Source organism: Ranitomeya variabilis, chromosome 7 (assembly GCF_051348905.1).
Source record: "Ranitomeya variabilis isolate aRanVar5 chromosome 7, aRanVar5.hap1, whole genome shotgun sequence".
Taxonomy (NCBI): domain Eukaryota; kingdom Metazoa; phylum Chordata; class Amphibia; order Anura; family Dendrobatidae; genus Ranitomeya; species Ranitomeya variabilis.
In genome coordinates, this window is record NC_135238.1 from 119,924,466 (window position 1) to 119,945,441 (window position 20,976).

Genomic DNA, 20,976 nt, shown 5'->3' on the forward strand with positions numbered 1-20,976 from the left:
GACAATAGGTTTGATACCTTTAACAGGAGAACCAATGCCTGTGTGAATAATGCCACATACAGACTATTATCTTTTATCTTTTTGTGCACTTAAATATCAAACAGCCAACACTAGATTGAAAGCGGTTATTTCATCGGTATTGTTGCACCTGTGTTTCTGCCATCATTAGTTGGGTCCGCTGCACCCTGCCAGTGCATTTGTTCTGGAGGCCAGAGCAGGTAATCATCTCTGCTTCTTTCTCTGTGACTTTTTTGAAAACATTTTTGGAGGATTTTTTAAGTCCTCTTTTTGTGTCGGTGAGCCTTGTTTGATTAGCGTTAGGAGATGTTTAGCGTTAGGACTGGCAAAATGTAAGGACCCTTGACGTGAGTTTCCAGCTTATATATTGGGCCCCAATATTAACCAATTGCTTGAATACATTGATATATATTTTTTTGCACTTTATCTTGCAGGGTGCAGATGGACCAAGATGGCTCTGTAAACTGTAGGCCTCTGTTCACACAGCATGCTTTTTGTAGCACTGGGCAGTCCACCTGTATGTGCGTTAGCAATAGCCTGTAAGCCAGATGCTCTGCATTGCCTGTGTGAATAATGCCACATACAGAATATTATCTTTTATCTTTTTGTGCACTTAAATACCAAACAGCCAACACTAGATTGAAAGTGGTTGTTTCATTGGTATTGTTGCACCTGTGTTTCTGCCATCATTAATTGGGTCCGCTGCACCCTGCCAGTGCATTTGTTCTGGAGGCCTGAGCAGGTAATCATCTCTGCTTCTTTCTCTGTGACTTTTTTGAAAAAAATTTTGTAGGATTTTTCAAGTCCTCTTTTTGTGTCGGTGAGCCTCAGGAGAAGCAATGCCAGCATCAATTTGAATCTTTGTGTATCACTGAATCACTGTCTTCCATTGTACCTATAGTTTGGTTCTTCTCTATATGGACCCAATGAGACATTGATAGCAAGCCTGACTATATTATATTAGCAATTGAACCTCTGATATTTGGGGTAAAACCCACAAATAGACTCAATTAGTCTGTGTCCATTTTGTACAGTATTCATTTGCACTTAAACACCTTCTATTGGGTTATTAGGTAACCTTTTAATTGCTTACCACCCCCAAGGGTGGTTTGCATGTTAATGACCTGGCCAATTTTTACAATTCTGACCACTGTCCATTTACTCTGGAATACTTCAATGGATCCCGGTGATTCTAACATTTTTCTCTCTTTCTTTCAACGTTCTTTTTATTAAGTAAAAGGTAAGAAGAAACAAAGAAAGTACATTAATCTTGATCATAACAACAAAGGACTTTAAACATTTATGGAGAGAGTGCCGAAGCGGAGTCCTCTTTAGAAAGCTATAACATCAATAATAAGTCCAGGAGTTAAGAGAATCAGTAGAATCAAAAGAAATTGATTAGATTTCCTGGAACATCTAGTGATATTAATGATAAAGTAAACAAAACATTGAGGTGAGGATAACGAACAAGGGTGGACAGAAAAAGAAAAAAAAGGGGGGGGAAAGAAGGGGGTGGGTAGGTGGAAGATGTTAGGGGGAGGGGGGTGGCCCGGCGGAGAATGATCAGGAACAAGATAAAGATAGGGTGAGAGGTTTTAATTATCAGGTCAACTATCAGATATTACTAGCATAGAGTTAGGATTGGATCTAAATTGAATCCAGGGTTCCCATGTCTTGCGGAAGGAGAATGATGATTCTTGTGTGTAGGCTACTAATTCAGCCGTGTGAAACAGTAGATCAATTTTTTCCAGGACTTGCTTTTTGGAGGGGGTTTGGGTTGACTTCCATCTAGTAGGAATTGGGTATTTGCCAGCAGCTATAATAATATTAGCCATCTTGGAAGCTGAGGGATTCTCTCGCCATAAAGGTAGATTAAGAAGAGCGGATTGAGGTTTCATCAAAGGGGCTCGGCCCAAAACTTCCGTAATTATTTCACCAATCAGTTTCCAAAAGGTCATAATCACTGGACATGTCCCCTATATGTGAAAATAGGTGCCTAAGTCTGCCTTGCATCTCCAACATTCATCTGAAACGGAGGGATGCCATTGATGCAGTTGAACTGGTGTACGATACCACCGAGTTACAATTTTATAAGAATTTTCTTGAATTTTCACACGTTTGGAAGGTCCGTGAGACCTCATATATATAGAGGCTATTTGATCTGGTGTAAAATGAACATTCAAGTCTTTTTCCCAAAGTCCAACAAAAGCTCTCTTAATGTCAGCTTTTTCTGTGACCAGAGAATTATATAATTTGGATAAGACTTTTTTTGGAGGTTTGTGTTGGGCACAGAGTTGTTCGAAATGAGAGGACGGGCGGGATAGGGCAAGCTGAATCTTATATATGGTACAATAGTCTCTAATCCTATTAAAATGGAGAAAGGAAACGTTGAGGTGAGGTTTAAAAGCTTGAAGCTCTGAGATGGTCATCAAGGAGCCATCTAAGAATACTTGATCAATTGAGATTGGAAGGTCTTCCGAGTCAGACAGTGCAGCATCGGGGGTTTTAGGCAATTTAAGGGGAATGGGGCCAGTTACATCTTGAAGAGTCAGAATTGGAGAAAGAGGGGGGGTGGCTTTAGGGAATTCTGTCCTCCATAATTTAAGTGTTGCCAGGGTGATTTCGTTTGTAACTAAATGAGGTAATTTGATGTAGTCATGCAGGAGAGCCATAGATCTTAGAGGTGCAGGCGCTAAATGTTCCTCAATAGATAACCAAAGTTTATTGGGTGGGTTTCTGATCCAATCCACAATTCTAGTTAACATTGCAGCTCTGTAATATTTAAAAATGTCTGGAACCCCCATTCCACCCTCAGATCTAGGGAGAGTAAGTGTTCTGGTGTTTTTTCGAGGGCGTTTATTATTCCAGATGTAGATAACAAAAAAGGAATTAATTTTAGATAAATAATGGTTGGGGATGTAAATGGGGAGCATCTGGAAAAGGTAAAGAAATTTGGGGAGTATTATGCTTTTTAATAGGTTTTTTCTCCCCATCCAAGATAGGAAGGGTGCTCTCCAGGAGCTGATTGTTGAAATTGCCTTGTTTAGCATAGGTATAATGTTGAGGTCAAGAAGTTCGCTCGCAGATCTTCCAATTTTAATGCCCAGATTTGTTATGAATTTGGGTGGCCAATTAAATGGATATAGTCGTTTCAGATTATCTATTGCAGATTTAGAAATATTTAGGCTAATTGCTTCAGATTTAGATGGATTCACCTTAAAATTAGAAACTTTTCCATAAGCATCTAATAGACGGACGAAGGCAGGGATCCCTCTATGAGGTTCCGATAGGAACACAAGAAGGTCATCAGCAAATGCTGCAGATTTGTGGTGAAAACCACCTATTTGAATTCCTTTAATCTCTGTGTCTTGTTGGATACTCTGAATAAGAGGTTCCATAGCAAGCACGTAAAGAAGCGGGGACAGAGGACAACCCTGTCTCGTGCCGTTTCGTATTAAGAAAGGTTCCGATAACATATTATTAATTTTTAGTCGAGCTGAAGGGCAGGAGTACATTTGGAAAATAGCGTCGGCTAATTGTTCAGGTATTCCAAATCTGATAAGAGTTTCATATAGATATATCCAGTCCACCCTGTCAAAGGCCTTCTCCGCATCCGTTCCGACCAATACCAGTGGTGTTTTATTGATTTTTGCATATTGAATCAGGTGTAAGATTCTACTGGTATTGTCCTTCCCTTCCCTACCAGCTACAAAACCTGTTTGATTGAAGGAAATAAGGTCCGGCAGTATTGCGCCAATCCTCTTGGCTACAAAACCTGCATAGATTTTTAAATCGACATTCAGCAGGGAGATAGGTCTGTAGCTTCCACAGCACTCAGGATCTTTGCCTTCTTTATGAATGAGAGAAATATGGGCTTCTAGAGATTGTGGGGGGAATGATTTCCCACTTAAGACTGCATTGCACATGTTTAACAAGTGAGGCCCTATCTCATTTGCGAAAGTTTTGTAGTAAGTCTTTGTGAACCCGTCAGGTCCAGGGGATTTCCCTTTGGAACACTCCGACAGGATGGACTGGAGTTCAGGCACGCTAAAAGGTTTGAGTAGGTTCTCTTGTTGGAGATCTGATAATTTGTGGAGGTGTAAAGAAGAAAGGAAGGCTCTAGAGGCGTGTTTCTGTTGAATGTTATCTTCAGTTGAATCGTTTTGGCGCAATTGGTATAGGTTTTTATAGAAGGATAGGAAAGTATCAATAATCTGGTTATATTGTTGGGTAACTAGGCCGGTTTTAGTTTTAATTTGATGGATATAGGTACGGGATTTGTTGTGAATTTGCTTTTTGCTCCCTCTAGTGGTTACTAGTTTTTTGACTCTGGTTTTTCTGTCATTCCTTTTATCCGCACCTGGGTCGTTAGTTAGGGGTGTTGCTTTATAAGCTCCCTTTACCTTCAGTTCAATGCCTGGCAACGTAGTTATCAGAGCTAGTCTGCTGTGCTCTTGTCTACTGATCCTGGTTCCAGTTATATCAGCTAAGTCTGCCTTTTGCTTTTTGTTATTTGTTTTGGTTTTGTATTTTTGTCCAGCTTGTTCCTAATCTATATCCTGACCTTTGCTGGAAGCTCTAGGGGGGCTGGTGTTCTCCCCCCGGACCGTTAGACGGTTCGGGGGTTCTTGAATTTCCAGTGTGGATGTTGATAGGGTTTTTGTTGACCATATAAGTTACCTTTCTTTATTCTGCTATCAGTAAGCGGGCCTCTCTGTGCTAAACCTGGTTCATTTCTGTGTTTGTCATTTCCTCTTACCTCACCGTCATTATTTGTGGGGGGCTTCTATCCAGCTTTGGGGTCCCCTTCTCTGGAGGCAAGAAAGGTCTTTGTTTTCCTCTACTAGGGGTAGCTAGATTCTCCGGCTGGCGCGTGTCATCTAGAATCAACGTAGGAATGATCCCCGGCTACTTCTAGTGTTGGCGTTAGGAGTAGATATATGGTCAACCCAGTTACCACTGCCCTATGAGCTGGATTTTTGTATTCTGCAGACTTCCACGTTCCTCTGAGACCCTCGCCATTGGGGTCATAACAGTTTGCCAGGCCAGTATTAAATGTTTAATGCATTGCAGAAGAGGGATTATAAGAAAGAAGATTCTGAGTTTTTTTTTTTTTCTTTTTCCCCTTTACCTCAGAGTGGCTATGCTTGCTGCAGACATGAATGTCCAGACCTTGATTACAAGTGTGGACCAGCTGGCTACTCGTGTGCAGGGCATACAAGACTATGTTATCAGAAATCCTAGGTCAGAACCTAAAATACCGATTCCTGAACTATTTTCCGGAGACAGGTTTAAGTTTAGGAATTTCGTGAATAATTGTAAATTGTTTTTGTCCCTGAGACCCTGTTCATCTGGAGATTCTGCTCAGCAAGTAAAAATTGTTATTTCGTTCTTACGGGGCGACCCTCAGGATTGGGCTTTTTCGCTGGCGCCAGGAGATCCGGCATTGGCTGATCTTGATGCGTTTTTTCTGGCGCTCGGTTTACTTTATGAGGAACCCAATCTTGAGATTCAGGCAGAAAAGGCCTTGCTGGCTATGTCTCAGGGGCAGGACGAGGCTGAAGTGTATTGCCAAAAATTTCGGAAATGGTCCGTGCTGACACATTGGAACGAGTGTGCACTGGCCGCTAATTTTAGAAATGGCCTTTCTGAAGCCATTAAGAATGTTATGGTGGGTTTTCCCATTCCCACAGGTCTGAATGATACTATGGCACTGGCTATTCAAATTGACCGGCGGTTGCGGGAGCGCAAAACCGCAAATTCCCTCATGGTGTTGTCTGAACAGACACCTAATTCGGTGCAATGTGATAGAAAAACCGCAAATTCCCTCATGGTGTTGTCTGAACAGACACCTGATTTAATGCAATGTGATAGAATCCTGACTAGAAATGAGCGGAAAATTCATAGACGCCGGAATGGCTTGTGCTACTACTGTGGTGATTCTACACATGTTATCTCAGCATGCTCTAAACGTATAGCTAAGGTTGTTAGTCCTGTCACCGTTGGTAATTTGCAACCTAAATTTATTCTGTCTGTAACTTTGATTTGCTCACTGTCATCTTATCCTGTCATGGCGTTTGTAGATTCAGGTGCTGCCCTGAGTCTCATGGATCTCTCATTTGCTAAGCGCTGTGGTTTTACTCTTGAACCATTAGAAAATCCTATTCCTCTTAGGGGTATTGATGCTACACCATTGGCAGCAAATAAACCGCAGTATTGGACACAGGTTACCATGTGCATGACTCCTGAACACCGCGAGGTGATACGTTTCCTGGTTTTACATAAAATGCATGATTTGGTTGTTTTAGGGCTGCCATGGTTACAGACCCATAATCCAGTCCTGGACTGGAAGGCTATGTCAGTCTCAAGTTGGGGCTGTCGTGGTATTCATGGGGATTCCCTGCCTGTGTCTATTGCTTCTTCTACGCCTTCGGAAGTTCCGGAGTATTTGTCTGATTATCAGGATGTCTTCAGTGAGTCTGAGTCCAGTGCACTGCCTCCTCATAGGGACTGTGACTGTGCTATAGATTTGATCCCAGGCAGTAAATTTCCTAAGGGAAGACTGTTTAATCTGTCGGTACCTGAACATACCGCTATGCGTTCATATATCAAGGAGTCTCTGGAGAAAGGACATATTCGTCCGTCTTCTTCCCCTCTTGGTGCGGGATTCTTTTTTGTGGCAAAAAAGGACGGATCTTTGAGACCTTGTATTGATTATCGGCTTTTAAATAAGATCACTGTCAAATTTCAGTATCCTTTACCGCTGTTGTCTGACTTGTTTGCCCGGATTAAGGGTGCCAAGTGGTTCACCAAGATAGACCTTCGTGGTGCGTACAACCTTGTGCGCATTAAGCAAGGTGATGAATGGAAAACCGCATTCAATACGCCCGAAGGTCATTTTGAGTACTTGGTGATGCCTTTTGGGCTCTCCAATGCGCCTTCAGTTTTTCAATCCTTTATGCATGACATTTTCCGGAAGTATCTGGATAAATTTTTGATTGTTTATCTGGATGATATTTTGGTTTTTTCTGATAATTGGGATTCGCATGTGGAGCAGGTCAGGTTGGTCTTTAAAATTTTGCGTGAAAATTCTTTGTTTGTCAAGGGCTCAAAGTGTCTCTTTGGTGTACAGAAGGTTCCCTTTTTGGGGTTCATTTTTTCCCCTTCTGCTGTGGAGATGGACCCAGTCAAGGTCCGAGCTATTCTTGATTGGACTCAGCCCTCGTCAGTTAAGAGTCTTCAGAAGTTCTTGGGCTTCGCTAACTTCTACCGTCGTTTTATCGCTAATTTTTCTAGCATTGTGAAACCTTTGACGGATATGACCAAGAAGGGCTCCGATGTAGCTAACTGGGCTCCTGCTGCCGTGGAGGCTTTCCAGGAGTTGAAACGCCGGTTTACTTCGGCGCCTGTTTTGTGCCAGCCTGACGTCTCACTTCCCTTTCAGGTTGAGGTGGATGCTTCGGAGATTGGGGCAGGGGCCGTTTTGTCGCAGAGAGGCCCTGGTTGCTCTGTTATGAAACCTTGTGCCTTTTTCTCTAGGAAGTTTTCGCCTGCCGAGCGAAATTATGATGTGGGCAATCGGGAGTTGTTGGCCATGAAATGGGCATTTGAGGAGTGGCGTCATTGGCTCGAGGGTGCTAAGCATCGTGTGGTGGTCTTGACTGATCACAAAAATCTGATGTATCTCGAGTCTGCTAAACGCCTTAATCCGAGACAGGCCCGCTGGTCATTGTTTTTCTCCCGCTTTGATTTTGTTGTCTCGTATTTACCTGGTTCAAAGAATGTGAAGGCCGATGCTCTTTCTAGGAGCTTTGTGCCTGATGCTCCTGGAGTCGCTGATCCTGTTGGTATTCTTAAAGATGGAGTTATCTTGTCAGCTATTTCTCCGGATCTGCGACGTGTGTTGCAGAGATTTCAGGCTGATAGGCCTGAGTCTTGTCCACCTGACAGACTGTTTGTCCCGGATAAGTGGACCAGCAGAGTCATTTCCGAGGTTCATTCCTCGGTGTTGGCAGGTCACCCGGGAATTTTTGGCACCAGAGATCTGGTGGCCAGGTCCTTTTGGTGGCCTTCCTTGTCAAGGGATGTGCGGTCATTTGTGCAGTCCTGTGGGACTTGTGCTCGAGCTAAGCCTTGCTGTTCTCGTGCCAGCGGTTTGCTCTTGCCCTTGCCTGTCCCGAAGAGACCTTGGACACATATCTCCATGGATTTCATTTCTGATCTTCCGCTATCTCAGGGCATGTCCGTTATCTGGGTGATATGTGATCGCTTCTCCAAGATGGTCCATTTGGTTCCTTTGCCTAAGCTGCCTTCCTCTTCCGATCTGGTTCCTGTGTTTTTCCAGAACGTGGTTCGTTTGCACGGCATCCCTGAGAATATTGTGTCAGACAGAGGATCCCAGTTCGTTTCCAGGTTCTGGCGATCCTTTTGTAGTAGGATGGGCATTGATTTGTCGTTTTCGTCTGCTTTCCATCCTCAGACTAATGGACAGACGGAGCGAACCAATCAGACTTTGGAGGCTTATTTGAGGTGTTTTGTCTCTGCTGATCAGGACGATTGGGTGACATTCTTGCCGTTGGCTGAGTTTGCCCTTAATAATCGGGCTAGTTCCGCCACCTTGGTTTCACCTTTTTTCTGCAACTCTGGTTTCCATCCTCGCTTTTCTTCGGGTCATGTGGAGCCTTCTGACTGTCCTGGGGTGGATTCTGTGGTGGATAGGTTGCAGCAGATCTGGAATCATGTGGTGGACAACTTGAAGTTGTCACAGGAGAAGGCTCAGCGCTTTGCCAACCGCCGCCGCGGTGTGGGTCCCCGACTACGCGTTGGGGATTTGGTATGGCTTTCTTCCCGCTTTGTTCCTATGAAGGTCTCCTCTCCCAAATTTAAACCTCGTTTTATTGGGCCTTACAAGATATTGGAAATCCTTAATCCTGTATCTTTTCGTCTGGATCTTCCTGTGTCGTTTGCTATTCACAATGTATTTCATAGGTCCTTGTTGCGGCGGTACATTGTGCCTGTAGTTCCTTCTGCTGAGCCTCCTGCTCCGGTGTTGGTTGAGGGCGAGTTGGAGTACGTGGTGGAGAAGATCTTGGATTCTCGCCTCTCCAGGCGGAGGCTTCAGTACCTGGTCAAGTGGAAGGGCTATGGTCAGGAGGATAATTCCTGGGTGGTCGCCTCTGATGTTCATGCGGCCGATTTAGTTCGTGCCTTTCATGCCGCTCATCCTGATCGCCCTGGTGGTCGTGGTGAGGGTTCGGTGACCCCTCACTAAGGGGGGGGTACTGTTGTGAATTTGCTTTTTGCTCCCTCTAGTGGTTACTAGTTTTTTGACTCTGGTTTTTCTGTCATTCCTTTTATCCGCACCTGGGTCGTTAGTTAGGGGTGTTGCTTTATAAGCTCCCTGGACCTTCAGTTCAATGCCTGGCAACGTAGTTATCAGAGCTAGTCTGCTGTGCTCTTGTCTACTGATCCTGGTTCCAGTTATATCAGCTAAGTCTGCCTTTTGCTTTTTGTTATTTGTTTTGGTTTTGTATTTTTGTCCAGCTTGTTCCAAATCTATATCCTGACCTTTGCTGGAAGCTCTAGGGGGGCTGGTGTTCTCCCCCCGGACCGTTAGACGGTTCGGGGGTTCTTGAATTTCCAGTGTGGATGTTGATAGGGTTTTTGTTGACCATATAAGTTACCTTTCTTTATTCTGCTATCAGAAAGCGGGCCTCTCTGTGCTAAACCTGGTTCATTTCTGTGTTTGTCATTTCCTCTTACCTCACCGTCATTATTTGTGGGGGGCTTCTATCCAGCTTTGGGGTCCCCTTCTCTGGAGGCAAGAAAGGTCTTTGTTTTCCTCTACTAGGGGTAGCTAGATTCTCCAGCTGGCGCGTGTCATCTAGAATCAACGTAGGAATGATCCCCGGCTACTTCTAGTGTTGGCGTTAGGAGTAGATATATGGTCAACCCAGTTACCACTGCCCTATGAGCTGGATTTTTGTATTCTGCAGACTTCCACGTTCCTCTGAGACCCTCGCCATTGGGGTCATAACAGGGATTGGCGTTTTTTAATTAGAGAAATCATGAGTTTAGAAGCTCTGTCACCATGGGCAAAGATTCTGTACCTCCAGGAGCTATATTGCCTGGAAGACCGTTTATTTAATAGGTCCTTGAGAGATTGTCGTTTTTCTGTAAGTTGGGTGAGTGTCTCTTGTGTTAGCTCTTTTTTGTGGAGAGCATCCAAGGCAACTATGTCGTTGTATAAGGATTCCACTACCCGCTTCCTCTGTTTGTTTAGATAGGAAGCTATTGATATGAATACCCCTCGTATCGTGGCCTTGTGTGCTTCCCACAAAACCGTGGAATTTATTTCTGGATCAGAGTTTATAGCAAAATATTCTTGGAGTGAGTCCCGTATACGGGTTTTTATCTCTTCCTGTTGTAGTAGTGATTCATTAAGCCGCCAAGTTCTGAAGTGGGTATAAGGTTTATGGAATTCTAGGTTCAATAGCACTATAGAGTGGTCAGAATGAAGTGCCGGAAGTATATCCGCTTTTAGGGAGTTGGGCAAAACCGATCTAGAGGCTAAGATGTAGTCCAGGCAGTGGTAAGAGTTGTGTGGATGGGAATAAAAGGTGAAATCAATATCTGAGGGATGGTGATATCTCCATACATCAATTAGTTCAAGGGAGTGTAGGAGAGTTTTAAGTCTAGCTAAATCTTTCAAGGAGATAGAACTTTTTTTTGTTGATGTGTCTAAGAGGGGGTCCAGTGCTAAATTTAGGTCTCCGCCCAAGACAACTACACTCTCCTGGAAAGAACGGAGCTTGGACAAGGTGTTGCGCAACCACGTGAAGTGGTGTCTGTTTGGGGCATATAGGCTACCTAGGGTCACCATATTCCCAGCTACCAGGCCATTAAGAAATACATAGCAACCATCAGGATTGTATAAGCTGCCAGTGAAAAGGAAAGGGATGTCCTTGGCTAGAGCTATGGAAACACCCCTAGAGCCTTTTTGCGGGGAACTGGCGTGATACCATCTATCGAAGAAACATTTCTCAAATGATGGAATTTTGTCTGTAGTAAAGTGGGTTTCTTGTAATAATAAGATGTCATAGCCTGATTTTTTAAATAAGTTTAGAGTTTGCGACCTGGGAATTGGAGAATTAAAACCATGTGTATTGTGGGAGATAACCTGGAAAGACGGTTTGACGTCCTAGCTGTTGTGAGAGAAGGTGAATCACATGAATAGGGAAGTCCTCCACCGAGCCTGGGAAGATAGGGGGACGAACTTGAGAAAGAGGGGGTAGGGGAGGGAAAGAATTTGAGGAAGAGAGGTGGACGGGGGAGAGGGGGAAAGGAGAGATTTCAGCAAGGAAAGATAAGAGAAACCAAGTATTATTATTTGTAGTGAACCCATTTAAGCTGAACTACTCGAAGGGGAAGGGGGGAGAGAGGAGAGCCAGCAGGAACACAACCTGGAGATCGAAAGAAGAGAAAAGGAGAAAGAAAACATTGCAATACGATCTGTAAGTGTTAATGAAAAAATTTCTACACAACTATATGTCACAACGGTCAGACATCAGAGTTATAAGAACTCAGATAGCAGGAAGTATGCTACAAAATAAGAATCAGAGTAATCATAGTAGTCGAGGGGCATGACCCCCCGCTGAACTTCAGTCACCTGGACCTTCAGCGTCAACTCTTGGGGATGATGATTTGGACGATCTACGTTTTGCCCGTGAGGATCTTGAAGTCGGGGAGGACTGCCACGGAGATGGAAGTGGAAGGTGCTTCAGGCGGTGTGCGTCGTAGGATGTCTCCAGAGTCGAAAATTGGTCGAGATGAATCTCCAGTTCTGTACAGACTTCTTTGACATCTGATGTGGATCTTATAAGAAGCCTCTTGTCTTTGGCCAAGATAGACAGGCCGGATGGAAACAGCCAGCGGTAGGGGTAGCGATTCTGCTGGAGTATTGAAGTGAGGGCCTTAGGAGACGGCGTTTGTATAATGTAGAGGCTGAGAGATCTTGGTAGATCTGTATTGAATGCCCATCGTGAGCAATCCGATCAGCCTCCCTTGCTCTCTTTAGAATGAGGTCTCTGGTTCTAAAATCTAAGAAACGACAGAGCACGTCTCGGGGAAGTTCGTCAGGTTTTGGTTTGGGTCTCAAGGCTCTGTGGATTCTCACTATCTCCAGATCTGTTGGGTCAGTGGTGACCATGATGTTTCGGAAGATTTCAGTTACTGTGGTTGAGAGAGCATCTGGCAAGACCGACTCCGGGATACCTTTTAATCGCAGGTTATTTCTTCTTTCTCTATTCTCGTGGTCCTCGAGGATAGTATAGATTCGGTTAATATGATCTTCCTGTTGCTTATGACAATTGATGGAGGAGTTGGTACTCTGTATGATCTCCGTTTGGGTAGTTTCAACAGATTCAATTCTGTGACCTAAATGGTTAAGGTCATGTTTTATAGCTGTAAGGTCTTTTCCCAGAGGGTCCAGCGCTTTTTCCAGAATTCGTCTAATGAAAGACCTAGTGACCTGGGGGCCCTTGTCCAAATCTTCTGATTCTCCTTCGCTCTCAAGCTCAGATTCTGTATGGTCCTCTTGAGCTGTCTCAAGCGGACGGGAGGATTTTGGAGTGTTTGTGGAATGCCCTTGCTTTTTTAGGAATTTATCCATTTCTGGTTGAGGTCTTGACCTGTTGGATTTAGAGTTGGATCTGGTTTGGGAAGTTTTAACCATTGCGGGCAAGCTGTGTAGACTAAAGTAGAATTCCTATAGCTCTCCTCATAGTCCCCTTAGAGCTTAATTACATCTTACGTGGCCCCATAGTGAGGCCTATATGGGTAAAGTCTTTTCAGAATTGTGGTTCGTTATGCAGGAGGGCAATGTGAGTGTTTTTCCGGTCCAGTAAAGCTGAGGATGAGTCACAGTGTGTGGGCACCACCTTTTCTCAAGTTAGGAAGTGTCAGGTTCCTTTATTTTATCTCCTCTGGCTATAACTCTTTCCAGAGCAGAAGAGCTCTTTAACAGTGACCAGAGTTAACGGACTGAAGCTGCTTTTATAGAAAATGGCGTCCACAGCCTGAGCTCCCCTATCCCCCTGCTGGTCAAAACCGGCTTCCTACTCAGCAGATGGCCAGTAATTGTTTTTCTTTTCCAGCATATAAAGTAGTTTATTACAGTTCGGACAGTAGGTGTCGCTGTTGTGCTGGGTTAGTGCTGTGTAGGAGATCCAAAAAAAAATGAAAAAAATACTAGAGAAAATAAAAAGAGAAAAAACTAAATAAAATAAAACTAAAATGGGATTGAGCTCAATGGACTTAGGCAAGAGTCTCGTGATCTCACTGGAGTTGTATGTGCAGGCTCTTAGTGAGAGACAGTTTATAGGTCAGCAACCGTTCTTTGGAAGTATAGCACTATATGGTGCTTATATGAAGATGGGGGGGAGCTGCTCTTTATGAGGTCTTTATTAGTGTTGAGCATTCCGATACCGCAAGTATCGGGTATCGGCCGATATTTGCTGTATCGGAATTCCGATACCGAGATCCGATACTTTTGTGGTATCGGGTATCGGTATCGAAACAACATTAATGTGTAAAATAAAGAATTCAAATAAAAAATATTGCTATACTCACCTGTCCGACGCAGCCTGGACCTCACCGAGGGAACCGGCAGCGTTCTTTACTTAAAATGCGCGCTTTTCCTTCCTTCCGTGACGTCACGGCTTCTGATTGGTCGTGTGCCGCCCATGTGGCCGCGACGCGACCAATCACAGCAATCACAGCAATCTAGGCATTCAGTAGTTTAAAATTACGTTCCGGCTTTGTGATTGGTCGCGTCGCGGTCACATGGGCGACGCGACCAATCACAAGCCGTGACGTCACGGGAGGCTGGACACGCGCGCATTTTAAAATGCGCGCGTGTCCTGCCTCCTGTGACGTCCCGGCTTGTGATTGGTCGCGTCGCCCATGTGGTCGCGACGCGACCAATCACAGCAAGCCGTGACGTAATTTTAGGTCCTTCAGGATTTTAAAATTACGTTCTGGCTTGTGATTGGTCGCGTCGCGGTCACATGGGCGACGCGACCAATCACAAGCCGTGACATCACGGGAGGCAGGACACGCGCGCATTTTAAAATGCGCGCGTGTCCAGCCTCCCGTGACGTCACGGCTTGTGATTGGTCGCGTCGCCCATGTGACCGCGACGCGACCAATCACAAAGCCGGAACGTAATTTTAAAATCCTAAACGACCTAAAATTACGTCACAGCTTGCTGTGATTGGTCGCGTCGCGGCCACATGGGCGGCACGCGACCAATCACAAGCCGGGACTTCACGTAAGGAAGGAAAAGCGCGAATTTTAAGCAAACAACGCTGCCGGTTCCCTCGGTGAGGTCCAGGCTGCGTCGGAGAGGTGAGTATAGCAATATTTTTTATTTTAATTCTTTATTTTACACATTAATATGGTTCCCAGGGCCTGAAGGAGAGTTTCCTCTCCTTCAGACCCTGGGAACCATCAGGAATACCGTCCGATACATGAGTCCCATTGACTTGTATTGGTATCGGGTATCGGTATCGGATTAGATCCGATACTTTGCCGGTATCGGCCGATACTTTCCGATACCGATACTTTCAAGTATCGGACGGTATTGCTCAACACTAGTCTTTATGTGTCGGCTAAGGTGGTAGAAGGACCCAGGGCACCGTGTTCCCTCCTGATTTCTGTGCCGCAGCTCCGTTCTCTTCCAGTAAGTGCTGAGGGGGAGGGGGGGGGGAGGAGATGTCTCCTGCCTCCCCACTTAGGTGTAATGGCGGCCTCTAGGGGGAAAAATGGCAAGATGGCGCCGACCTCGTGGAAGGTTCAGCGCGAGGGGCCCCCGCATTAGCCGCGACTCCTCACCTATAAATAGAAGGGGATTTCTGTCCTCAGCTGTCCGCTGTGGTCTTCTCAAGGCTCCAAGGCGGATCTTCACCAGCAGGGCGGCTCGTCGCTAATTCCCGGGAGCCGCCACCCTCAGGTAGGCTCAGTCGTTCTCTCCGCACTCAGGATCAGGTGCTGGCGGCTTCCCTTGGAGATCCGGTGAATGCTTCAGCTGACTGCAGTGAAATCAGCGTGAGGCAGCTCCGCCGGTATGGCGTGGTGCGAGTCAGGCCCTGGGCTCACCAGGCTCTCCTCTGCTGCCGCTTCGGTACACGTCCACCTGGGGATCCGGGGTACACTTCAGGGGTCTCCACCGTGATCTCCCTCCTTTAAAGCTTTGCTTGAAGCAATTCCTCTGTTTTTACTGCAATGAGAGTGTAGTTTTTAACACCGATTTTCGGCCAGGAGACGGGAGCTGATAGAAAGCACGTCCGTCTCAGTAGCTATTCAGGCCACGCCCCCTAACATTTTTCTCTCGTGACATATTGTACTTCATGATAGTGGTAAATGCGTTTACTTGAGAAAAAAAATGGAAATTTAGAGAACATTTTGAAAATTTCGCAATTTTCCAAATTTGAATTTTCATGCCCTTAAATCACACATATATGTCACACAAAATACTTAATAAGTAACATTTCCGACATGTCTACTTTACATCAGCACAATTTTGGAACCAACATTTTTTTTTGTTAGGGAGGTATAAGGGTTAAAAGTTGACCAACGATTTCTCATTTTTACACCATTTTTTTCTAGGAACCACATCACATTTGAAGTCACTTTGAAGGGTCTATATGATAGAAAATACTCAAAAATGACAACTTTCTAAAAACTTCACCCCTCAAAGTGCTCAAAACCACATTCAAGAAGTTTATTAACCCTTCAGGTGGTTCACAGAAATTTTTGGAATGTTTAAAAAAAATTAACATTTAACTTTTTTTCATAAAAAATTTACTTCAGCTCCAATTTGTTTTATTTTATCAAGGGTAATAGGAGAAATTGGATGTCAAAAGTTATTTTGCAATTTGGCATGAGTAAGCTGATACCCCATATTATATTAAAAGGAGGAACAGGAGCCTAGAGTACAAATATAGCAAAAACTTTATTAATCCAATGGTTAAAATGTAGGACAAGGACTAATGAAACATGAGCGTACCACAACAATACATGAGAGGGAACAAAGGAAAGGGCACCCCTACCAATACATCTCCCAGCACTGGATAGAGTAAATATAAATTGGCACCAATGCAAGATGGAAACTAATAAATATCAATATAATGCACAATGCAAGGAAGGTGGGAAGCATAAAAATCAACGTGATGTAAAAAATTCCGCATAGCTATGCAGCACATGGTCTCAGGGCAAGTGCCCTGTATTGTTATATGCACGGACCTGACACATAACAGCAGTAGACAAATGTGATATGCTTACCCAAATAAGGGGAGATGGAAAGGAGAGGGTCCCGCCGATGGAAGAGCCCCAACGCACGTTTCGCAGCGCTCAAATGCTGCTTTTTCAAGGGGATGTGGTGCCTGGTGGTACAGGACCTGCCTATAACCTTCCTGACCCCAGTCACATGACTGGCGGCCACCAATCATGTTGGCGCTGTCGGCGCATGCGCACTACGGCGGAACGGCGCCGCACAAGGACCTGGCGTCAAGCCAGGTGCGCAGACCAGGAGAAGAATCTCCGGACCTGCGCAGAAGGCCAGTAAGACACCTGTCTCAGTACGGCAGCCGCCCGCACGCAGGGCGACGCGCACGGCCACATGGGGGCCCCTACAATAGTGGAAATGGTCAAAGAAGCTTTATGTAATATATAAACAGGGACCCACACAATGCATGGCTCAGAGATGTAAACAATAAACTATAAATGAAAATGGGCAACGTGAACAAAAATAATACTAAGCCCAAGCAGACATTGCTAGCAATAATATACAATAAAGTCCATCTTCATATGGTGGTGTACATCAGCAGCAAAGACGAAGATGTCTGTCTTCTTATATGAAAAAGCTGTCCGCTTTTAGAGCCATTCAAAAGTTCATTGGTGTGATGAAATCAGTGGTCCCACAGAGATCAGATGGCGTGAGATGGGAAACGAAGGATCAAGGCAAGGCCAAAAGGGGTACTAATAACAAAAGGAAAAAATTAAAATGTTAAAAACAATTAAAAACACCAACACAAAAACCACCGGAGGGAATGGAGAAGACCACAAATGCCAAATACAGAGAAAGCACGACAGAAATACAGCAAGGCCAAAAAATTCAGAGGTAGGGAGTGAAACTAAGGGATTCGTTAAGGCCCTTGGGAGTCATTGTGTCGAGCAAAACGATCCACTTAGTTTCGATCTGCGCTAACCGCTTTTTATTGTCCCCACCCCTGATCCCCAGATGAAGCACATCAATCCCCCTCACTTTAAGCAGTCTCTCATTGCAATGATGATATGCCCTGAAGTGACGGGGGATTGTTTTAATGTCAACCCCCGGGGACACCGTCCTGGCCGCGCCAATGTCCCGCACATGTTCCCTGACACGGACCCTGAGTTCTCGAGTGGTGAGGCCGACGTATATCCTGGGGCACGGACAGGTGGCGTAATATATTACATTCATGGTGCCACAGGATATACGTTCTTTGATCTGAAATGTTTTGGTGCCATCACTAGAAGTAAAGTCAGGGCAGCGCAGGACATTGGCGCAGGCAAGACAGTGACCACAGGGGGTGCAACCCGCACGAGGACCACCTGTACCGAAGAAGTTTCGTTCCGGGGCTGGAATATAGTGGCTCCTAACCAGCATATTGCTGAGATTGGTGCCTCTTCTGGGAGTCATGAGGGGAGAGGGGCCCAGGGTGGCACACAGGGATGGCTCAGCCTGGAGGACCGGCCAATGTGATACCCCATATGTAGGGGTAAACCACTGTTTGTGCACATGGCAGAGCTCGGAAGGGAATGAGCACCATTTGACTTTTCAATGCAAAATTGGCTGGAATTGAGATCGGATGCCATGTTGCATTTTGAGAGCCCCTGATGTGCCTAACAGTGGAATCCCACCACAAGTGACCCCATTTTGGAAAGTAGACTGCCTAAGGAGCTTATCTAGATGTGTGATGAGCACTTTGAACCCCCAATTGTTTCACTAAAGTCTATAACGTAGAGCCATGAAAATAAAAACATCATTATTTTTCCACAAAAATGAAGTTTAGCCCGCAATTTTTTACTTTCCCAAAAGTATCCGGAGAAATTGGACCCTAAAAGTTGTTGTGCAATTTGTCCTGAGTATTTTGATACCCCATATGTGGGGGGAGACTGTTGTGATTTTGCTTTTTGCTCCCTCTAGTGGTCATTAGTGATTTGACTCTGGAGCTTCTGTCTTTTCCTATATCCTCACCTGGGCCGTTAGTTCAGGGGCGTTGCTATATAAGCTCCCTGGACCTTCAGTTCAATGCCTGGCATCGTTGAAATCAGAGCTAATCTGTTGTGCTCTTGTCCTATGATCCTGGTTCCAGTATTTCAAGCTAAGTCTGCTTCCTTGCTTTTTGCATTTGTTTTGTTTGGTATTTTTGTCCAGCTTGTTCCAATCTTTATCCTGACCTTTGCTGGAAGCTCTAGGGGGCTTGTGTTCTCCCCCCGGACCGTTAGACGGTTCGGGGGTTCTTGAATCTCCAGCGTGGATTTTTATAGGGTTTTTGTTGACCAGATAAGTTATCTTGCTATATTCTGCTATTAGTAAGCTGGCCTCTCTTTGCTGAACCTGGTTCATTTCTGTGTTTGTCATTTCCTCTTACCTCACCGTTATTATTTGTGGGGGGCTTGTATCTTGCTTTGGGGTCCCTTTCTCTGGAGGCAAGAGAGGTCTTTGTTTTCTTCTCCTAGGGGTAGTTAGATTCTCCGGCTGGCGCGAGTCATCTAGCGATCACCGTAGGCATGATTCCCGGCTACTTCTAGTGTTGGCGTTAGGAGTAGCTATTTGGTCAACCCAGTTACCACAGCCCTATGAGCTGGATTTTTGAATCTCGCAGACTTACACATTCCTCTGAGACCCTGTCCACTGGGGTCATAACAGTATGCCAGGCCAGTATTAAATGTTTAATGCATTGCAGAAGTGGGATTATAAGAAAGAAAATTTTGAGGTTTTTTTTTCCCTCTCTCATTTTTTTTTTTTTTTTTCTTTTCCCCTTTACCTCAGAGTGGCTTAAGCTTGCTGCAGACATGAATGTCCAGACCTTGATTACAAGTGTGGACCAGCTTGCCGCTCGTGTGCAGGGTATACAAGATTATGTTACCAGAAATCCTAGGTCTGAACCCAAGATTCCGATTCCTGAACTGTTTTCAGGAGACCGATTTAAGTTTAGGAATTTCAGGAATAATTGTAAATTGTTTTTGTCCCTGAAACCTTGTTCGTCTGGAGACTCTGCTCAACAAGTAAAAATTGTTATTTCATTCTTACGGGGTGACCCTCAAGATTGGGCTTTTTCGTTGGCGCCAGGAGATCCGGCATTGGCTGATATTGATGCGTTTTTTCTGGCGCTCGGTTTACTTTATGAGGAACCCAATCTTGAGATTCAGGCAGAGAAAGCATTGCTGGCTATGTCTCAGGGCCAGGACGAGGCTGAGGTGTATTGCCAAAAATTTCGGAAATGGTCCGTGCTGACACATTGGAACGAGTGTGCCCTGGCCGCTAATTTTAGAAATGGCCTTTCTGAGGCCATTAAGAATGTTATGGTGGGTTTTCCCATTCCCACAGGTCTGAATGATACCATGTCCCTGGCTATTCAAATTGACCGGCGGTTGCGGGAGCGCAAAACCGCAAATTCCCTCATGTTGTTGTCTGAACAGACACCTGATGTGATGCAATGTGATAGAAAAACCGCAAATTCCCTCATGGTGTTGTCTGAACGGACACCTGATTTGATGCAATGTGATAGAATCCTGACTAGAAATGAGAGGAAAATTCATAGACGCCGGAATGGCTTGTGCTACTACTGTGGTGATTCTACACATGTTATCTCAGCATGCTCTAAACGTATATCTAAGGTTGTTAGTCCTGTCACCGTTGGTAATTTGCATCCTAAGTTTATTCTGTCTGTAACTTTGATTTGCTCACTGTCATCTTATCCTGTCATGGCATTTGTAGATTCAGGTGCTGCCCTGAGTCTTATGGATCTCTCATTTGCTAAGCGCTGTGGTTTTATTCTTGAACCATTAGAAAATCCTATCCCTCTTAGGGGTATTGATGCTACGCCATTAGCAGAAAATAAACCGCAGTATTGGACACAGGTTACCATGTGCATGACTCCTGAACACCGCGAGGTGATACGTTTTCTCGTTCTACATAAAATGCATGATTTGGTTGTTTTGGGGCTGCCATGGTTACAGACTCATAATCCAGTCCTTGACTGGAAGGCTATGTCAGTGTCTAGTTGGGGCTGTCGTGGTATTCATGAGGATTCCCTGCCTGTGTCTATTGCTTCTTCTACGCCTTCGGAAGTTCCGGAGTATTTGTCTGATTATCAGGATGTCTTTAGCGAGTCCAGGTCCAGTGCATTGCCTCCTCATAGGGAATGTGACTGTGCAATAGATTTGATTCCAGGCAGTAAATTTCCTAAGGGAAGACTGTTTAATCTGTCGATACCTGAACATACCGCTATGCGTTCATATATCAAGGAGTCTCTGGAGAAAGGACACATCCGTCCGTCTTCTGCCCCTCTTGGTGCGGGATTCTTTTTTGTGGCTAAAAAGGACGGATCTTTGAGGCCTTGTATAGACTATCGGCTTTTAAATAAGATCACTGTCAAATTTCAGTATCCTTTGCCGCTGTTGTCTGACTTGTTTGCCTGGATTAAAGGTGCCAAGTGGTTTACCAAGATAGACCTTCGTGGTGCGTACAACCTTGTGCGCATTAAGCAAGGGGATGAATGGAAAACCGCATTCAATACGCCCGAAGGTCATTTTGAGTACTTGGTGATGCCTTTTGGGCTCTCTAATGCCCCTTCAGTTTTTCAGTCCTTTATGCATGACATTTTCCGGAACTATCTGGATAAATTTTTGATC